Here is a 7,072-nt window from a genome sequence, read left to right as displayed (position 1 = left end):
ATTGTTTTCATGTGCTCTTAAAAGAAAATGAGTACCCTGCTGCTGCTGGTGAAATGCCTACAAGCGTCCCTCAGACTAAGCTGGCCTCTAGATCGTCAATGTCTCCTGGGACTTTCCTGACCACTTGCTGTATTTGTTGTCTCCAGGGGACCATGGTGGTTGTTAAGTAAAAGCTGGAGTTTCTTGTCCTCTTTTAGCTACATCAGACTTTCCTTTGGATATTTTGTAGCTCTGGCTTTAGTGGCCACTTGGGCAGGGTTGTCATCCTTTTTGGAGAATGACCCTACCATCCCTGTTACTGGCATCCTTTGTCCCTAGCAATATACTTTCTTCTGAAGTGTATTCTGCTTAATACTCACATAAGTGCTCCAACTTACTACTAAATGGTTTTACACAGTATATTTTTTTGATCAGTTTAGTGTGACCTATGTCTTTTTATTAAGAGACAGCACGTAATTTTGTCTCCGAAAATAATCAAATCTGGGGCTCAGTAGATAAAGGGCTTGCCGCCGTGTAGGTCCTCCACAGCCATGTCAAGAGCTGAGTGTGTCTGGGTACGTACATAACCCTAGTGTTGGTGTGAAATGGGACAGAGACAGGTAGGTTCCAGGACCTTGCTGACCAGCCAATCTAGCCAATTACAGAACTAGCTCCATGTTCAGTGATAAACTCACGTCTCAAAGGGGTAGAGGAGGGGGCTACCTAACAAAATCCTCAAAGCTAGTCATGGGAAGCGTCCCTTCTAGTCCATCTTCAGAGTCTTCTAAAATCATACAGTCTACTGCTGTTGCCCCTGGTTGTTTCTCAGACCTCAAAAGTAAGGTTCTACTGCTGATACCACACATTTCAGACACTGGACTTGAAGGGACCAATCTGGAAGCACCCAGAAGCCCCTACCTGAGAATAAGCTCTCACAGTACAGGGAGGAGCTACTCAAACCTTCATATAAGGATGGCTAAAATGGCAAGATATTCTGAAAGTCACGTTAGTGGCATTTATATCTTGAGGTAACCACAGCTGTCTATTGGACTTAGGCCCTTAGGTCCACTCAACCGGATGGAATTTATGCCTGGTACTGTAAAACTAGTCAAATACCCAGGGATATTAACACAGGAACCTTAAAGAAGTACCTGATACTGCCTTGTCCTAAGCCAGTATTCTTTCTAACTGTATTCTAAATGCTGAACTTTAAACCCACAGATAAGTAGCTCTCGTCTCTCAGCAAAGAATGTTCTTTTTGCAGCAGATGGGGTCCCTTACAGAAAGCCACAATTGGTCAACCAATTGGTCAATTGGAAATAGAAACTGATTGTGCGGTCACTAACCCCGATTAATACATCTACAGCACAAACCCTATTCCCAAGGTGTGATGAACATTTCAGAAGAGGGAGTAGAGACAGATTTTAAGAGCCAGAGGATGAGGATGTCTGCTGTGAAATAGTATCTTCTACATGTGACAGGGGAGCTGGACTCATGACATCTCAATAAATGGTTTATTTGCTTAAATAAGACCTGCACATTGATAACACCGTTTGACATGTAGAGGGGGGAAATGCACCGCATATGCCCTCACACACCACAGACACACACACCACAGATACACACACATACACAATAGATACACAGACACCACAGACAGACACACACACACATAATTAAAGAATAAGAGGTCATGAATTTGAGAGGGAGTGAGGGGACAAGGGATGAGTTGGAAAGGGCACAGGGTGGAAATGATGTAGATATAGTAATTCATGCATCAAATTCTTTTTTTTTAAAGGGACTCCAATTTATTTATTGAAAATATCACAATGGCTGGGCATGTATCACACGCCTTTGGTCCCAACACTTGGGCGGAAGAGGCAGGAGGATCTCTGTGAGTTCAAGGCCAACCTGGTGTACATGGTGAATTCCAGGCCAGCCAAGGCTACACAGTGAGACTCTGTCTTGGAAAACCAAAAGAAAAGGAAAGATCATAACACACAGAATGCCAATATCCCTTCTCATAAATAAAGGTTCTGGATAAAAAGACACCGTTAAAATGAAGGAATGCTATAAAACTGGACAGTTCCCAGCTGCTTTAAGCTCTGGGTTTGCGCCTGGAGGAGGACTTGTGCTCTGGGAGAATACAACATACTAAGCCTTTCTTACTCTGGCTTGTGCTTTGTAATGGAGACCCTATGTCCCCTAAAAACATTCCAGAAAAACATGGGACTCTATTTTTTCAGCAATGCTGGCCCAGAGAGTCCCTCTGCCTCCTGCAGCGGGGGAAGATCTACACTCACGGTCTCACGTCCATCATACCTGAGCACACCCAAGCTCCCTCCCCCTGTGCGTGATCTCATTCGAAGCCCAGTCGATCCTACTGAACACTGCCTGCCTCATGAGGCCCTGGAGGTCACCGCTGGCTCAGGTGAGACACCAGGTAGACCAGACCCACAAGCAGGAGGCCACGAACCCCCAGTATCATGAGCAGGAAGAGCAGGAGGATGGAGGTCACAGGCTCCACCACGTGGTTCCCAAGATGCCATTGTGGGAAGCCCATGTTCACCAGCTGCCGGTTCAGGTCACTGAAAGGAGATTGGGCAGCACCCAGTCGGGCACCTGCCTGCTGCTGGCGGGGTCCAGGGCCCCCTGGAGGTGCACTGTGGCCTCTGTTGAAAAAGCCCTGCCGGGTGCTGCTACTCCTCTGTTGGGTGGTAGTCCTCACTCGGGGGTCATCATCCTGAACGATCTCCCCATTAGCCAAGATCCTCACCATTATCCCTAGACGCTGTGAATTTCTGCTGGGCTGGACCTGCCGGGGCACCTAGGCAGGCTGGGCCAGGGAAGGAGCGCAGCGTGGAGCGCCAGGGTCGCGGTTCCGCGCAGCATCATCCCGCAAGCTGGGCCACCCGTGCCCCTGCAGCGCCTCGCTCAGGCGTGGCTCCAGGGCCCGCAGCGGTGGGGAGGGGAGCGGACCCGGACCCCCATCAAATTCTTAAAAAAAAAACTTTAAGTAAAAAGGTAGAGGGTGATAGAGACAACGCCAACTTCTGCCTCTACACACCTGGAAACACACGAACAAGATCTCTCTCTGTCTCTGTGTCTGTCTGTCTATCTATCTGTGTGTGTGTATGTGTGGGTGGAGGGGTGTATATCTGTGGTGTGTGTGTGTGTGGTGTGGTGTGTGTGTGTGTGTGTGGTGTGTGTGGTGTGTGTGGTGTGTGTGGTGTGTGTGGTGTGTGTGGTGTGTGTATGTGTGTGTGTGTGTGGTGTGTGTATGTGTGTGTGTGTGTGGTGTGTGTGTGGTGTGTGTATGTGTGTGTGTGGTGTGTGTGTGGTGTGTGTGGTGTGTGTGTGTGTGATGTGTATGTGTGTGTGGTGTATGTGTGGTGTGTGGTGTGTATGTGTGTGTGGTGTGTGTGTGTGTCAGTGTGTGTGTGCATCTTTTAACTGGCATTTGCATTCATCTGCTTGGGCTTTATCACCACCTTATGGTGCCTTAAAAACCATCACCTAGTTTCCTTAGTCCTGGAAACTAGAAGTCCAGAGTTAAGATGTCAACAGCCAGCACATAATGGTTTCTCCTGAGACCCCTCCAAATTTATCTTTAGACTCTCACGTAAGCTCATTTGTCTCGGAAAAGCTCTAAACAGTCACATTATGAGGCACTGGATCAGATGTTCTCAGCTAATAGGTGTTAGTCCCCTAAATACAATCCCTAACTATAACAAAATTACAGTTATGAAGTAGCAGCAAACGGTTTATGGTTGGGGGTCATCAAGGCTTGAGGAACTGTGTTAAAAGGCTGCAGCATAAAGAAGGTTCAGAACCCCTGGGGTATTTTAGGGGTTCAGTAAATAAATTCCGGAGGTTTGAAAGTCAGCCTGTATGCCATGATGGCAGTTAATGTAACAGTAGATGTGTTTGAGTTAAAAATCTGTACTTCCGGCTCCCAGGGGTAGTTTTCTATGTTCTGTTTTCTTTAGTTCACGTTTTATTCAGCTTGAATATTATTTTTCTCCTCTATTTAGTGTAAAATTTACTTTAGCGGTTGCCCTGAGTCTTAGAACACCTTCAAAAGCCATGCTTATGCTTCACTGAGCTTCGAGGCTCTCCCCACAACACCGTCCCGGCTTCCGCATCTTCCGGGCCAGGACTGACCCGTTTACCTTCACGTGTGCCGTACGCCCCGAGACAGGGCAACTCTTTCAACCTTTTACAACAGTTTAAGATTTACCTCCATGTCTGCCCTCTCTGTGTTCCTTGCTTCGCTTTGTTATTCTTGGCTTCCGCTTGCTCGCATCTATCCTGTCCTGAAGAACTTTTTACTATTTCTGAGCGTGTAGGTCTGCCGGCAGCAGGTTCTCTCAGTCTCAATGTTTAACAGGATTACTTTTCGTTGGACATTTGTGGTGAGAGGTCCCATCACACGGAGTGGAACCCTGGGTGGCAATCTCCAGCCCTTCCCACGTCCCCTCTCAGACCTTTCCGGATCTCATTCTGTGGTCCTCCGGCTTGCCGAGTCCTGTCCTTCCTTCTTTATATGTTGTGTGGTTTTTTTTTCCTGCTTATTTCAAACTTTGCTTTTGGCTATTGATCTTAATACTTGACTATGATGTGCTTGAGTTTCTCCCCTTATTGCCCTGGCTCCCTTTCCTTTTCATCCCCCAGCACCTGGCTTTCCTCTACCCTTTTCGCAGTTCGTCGATTGATATAGATCTGTGGGTTTGGGTACCTGCTACTAATTTTTAAATTACTCATATATAAATAACACAAACATAGTAAAATGTTATTTGTGTGTGTATGGGTGTTGTGTGGTGTGTGCATATGTGTGTGCTGTGTGTGTAGGGTGTGGTGTGGTGTCTGTGCGTGTTTGTGGTATGTAGTATATGTGGTATATGTGGTGTATTTGGTATACTGTATGTGGTGTGTGTGTGAGTGTAATATGGTGTATGTGTATGTGTGGTATGTGTGTGTGCAGGGTGTGGTATGGTGTGTAAATTTGTGTGTGTAGAGTGAGGTGTAATGTGTGTATGTGGTGTGTGTGGTGTATGTGCATGTGTGGTATGTGTGTATATGTGTGGGTGTATGTGCACGTGTGGTATGTGGCATGGTGTGGTGTGGTGCGATATGTGCGTGTGTGTGTATGTGTGTGTGGTGTGTGTGTATGTCAGAGGACAACTTTGTGGAGCCTTTTCTCTGCTGTTATCTTTATGTTTGTTCTGGAAATCAAGCTGAGGTGGAGGCCTGGGCAGCAGCCCTTCACACACTGAGCTATCTCGCTGCTCCCAGTCAGCTCTCTACGGTAGCTGCGTTTGCTCTTTCTCATCCCCTGCCAGGTCTATGCTTGGGTTCTTCTTCTTCAGTGCTGTTCTGCTCTTCTGTTTGGGTGACTTCTATTGCTCTGTCTCGGTTCACTGTTCCCTCTGCTCTGTCGAGTCTGCAGATGAGACTTTGATGTCAGATGTCACTCTCTTTCCACTTCTCACATTTCTCTTGTGGTGTTCCCCTCTGACCTGTGCTGCCCCAGACCCTGCAGCTTACACTTTGTGTCTCTTTTCCCACTGCTTTGGCTAAAGGTTTTAACACATTATCTAGAGTTATTTTAAATTTCTCATCTGATAGTTTCAATAGCTATATCATATTTGTTTACTTATATTGATTGCTCTGTCTCTCTCTCTACCATCTATCAATCTATCATCTATAGTTCTATCCACCAACTACCTGTCATTTATCTTATTTCATCTATCTATCTATCTATCTATCTATCTATCTATCTATCTATCTATCTATCTATCTATCTATTATCCATCTATCTATCTATCTATCTATCTATCTATCTATCTATCTATCTATTATCTTTCTATCTATTATCTATCTATCTATAATCTCTATCATCTCTCTCTATCCTCTATCTATCTATCATCTATTTATCTATCATCTCTCTCTCTATCTATCATACATCATCTACCCAACACTTATCATTTTTTTTTGCTTTGTTTTGTGCTTTATATCTGTATTTTTGTTGTTGCTGAAAGCTGAACATCTTGTGTAGATCTCCGTGGATTGAAGTAAACACTGGCAATGGTCAGGCCTCCTTACCATTTACTAGACTTTCATTATGGAGCGTTGAACAGTGTCTTGAGGATTGAGATGCCTTTGGGCTTTGTTGTTGCTATGGTTATCACCAGTGTGCCATTGATTGAATTTTTCTCACATTGCTGCATGTTCAGGCAGCAGCTGATTGGACACAAGGTTTTCCCTACTGTGTGTTCTCCCTCATCTTTAGGGCTTTCCTTTGGCTTACAGAGCAAGAAAAGTGTGTGCGCGAGCGCGTGTGTCTGTGTGTGTGTGTGTGCATGTGTGTGTGAGTGCATGTGTGTGCACGTGCACGTGTCTCTGTGTGTGTGTGTGTGTGTGTTTTAAGATTCACTTTCTAAAATACATTGCTGCTACTCATTGCACAATGGATTTTGGATGGGAGTTAGTGCTTGGGAAGAGAGACAGTCTGGCTACTGTGTTCTGGCTTCAGTCTTGACCAGAGTTCTGGCCCTCCATGGAGATGTTTCTCTCCTTCATGTGCAGGTCTCTATCTGCATGTGCCTTTGATTTTTCACTCAGGGAAGATGCCTCTTCTTCCTGTCTCCCAGATGCAGCAGGTGATCAACTATGCCTTAAAGATTTAGGGTGTGCTGCCAGTCCCCAGTAGCATATTTTTCCCTAAAGGAATGGAGGAGGCTCTTTTCAGAACTGTTTCAACACCGCCCTTCACTCCCAGACCTGAACTGAGAGAGAGAGAGAGAGAGAGAGAGAGAGAGAGAGAGAGAGAGAGAGATTCATTCACTTTTATTGCATTAATAAAAAAAGAAAACTTTGGTTGAAGCAATGTCATTTTGAATCACCTTGAAGGCTTGTCAGGGATGAAGTCCCTTGTTGTGCTCCTTCCCTCTGTAGAAGTCAGTCTCTTAGGGACCAGAGGGATGAACATTTATGGTTGAGATGGGTGAGGTTTCAGGAGCTAAGTTCAGGTGCTTTTCCTGGGAATGTGAAGGATGGGCTTCTCTGTGGTCCACTCTGAGCCTCCTGGACA

The 7,072-nt window shown here is 45.7% G+C and overlaps 1 pseudogene; it reads right to left on the bottom strand.

Moving 5' to 3' along the window:
• Nucleotides 1,771-2,797, bottom strand: Fam241b-ps1 (family with sequence similarity 241 member B, pseudogene 1; annotated as a pseudogene).

Source organism: Rattus norvegicus, chromosome 6 (genome assembly GCF_036323735.1).
Source record: "Rattus norvegicus strain BN/NHsdMcwi chromosome 6, GRCr8, whole genome shotgun sequence".
In the NCBI taxonomy this organism is placed as follows: domain Eukaryota; kingdom Metazoa; phylum Chordata; class Mammalia; order Rodentia; family Muridae; genus Rattus; species Rattus norvegicus.
The sequence above is the reverse complement of the archived record's forward strand: the minus strand, read 5'-3'. Positions and strand labels throughout refer to the sequence as shown.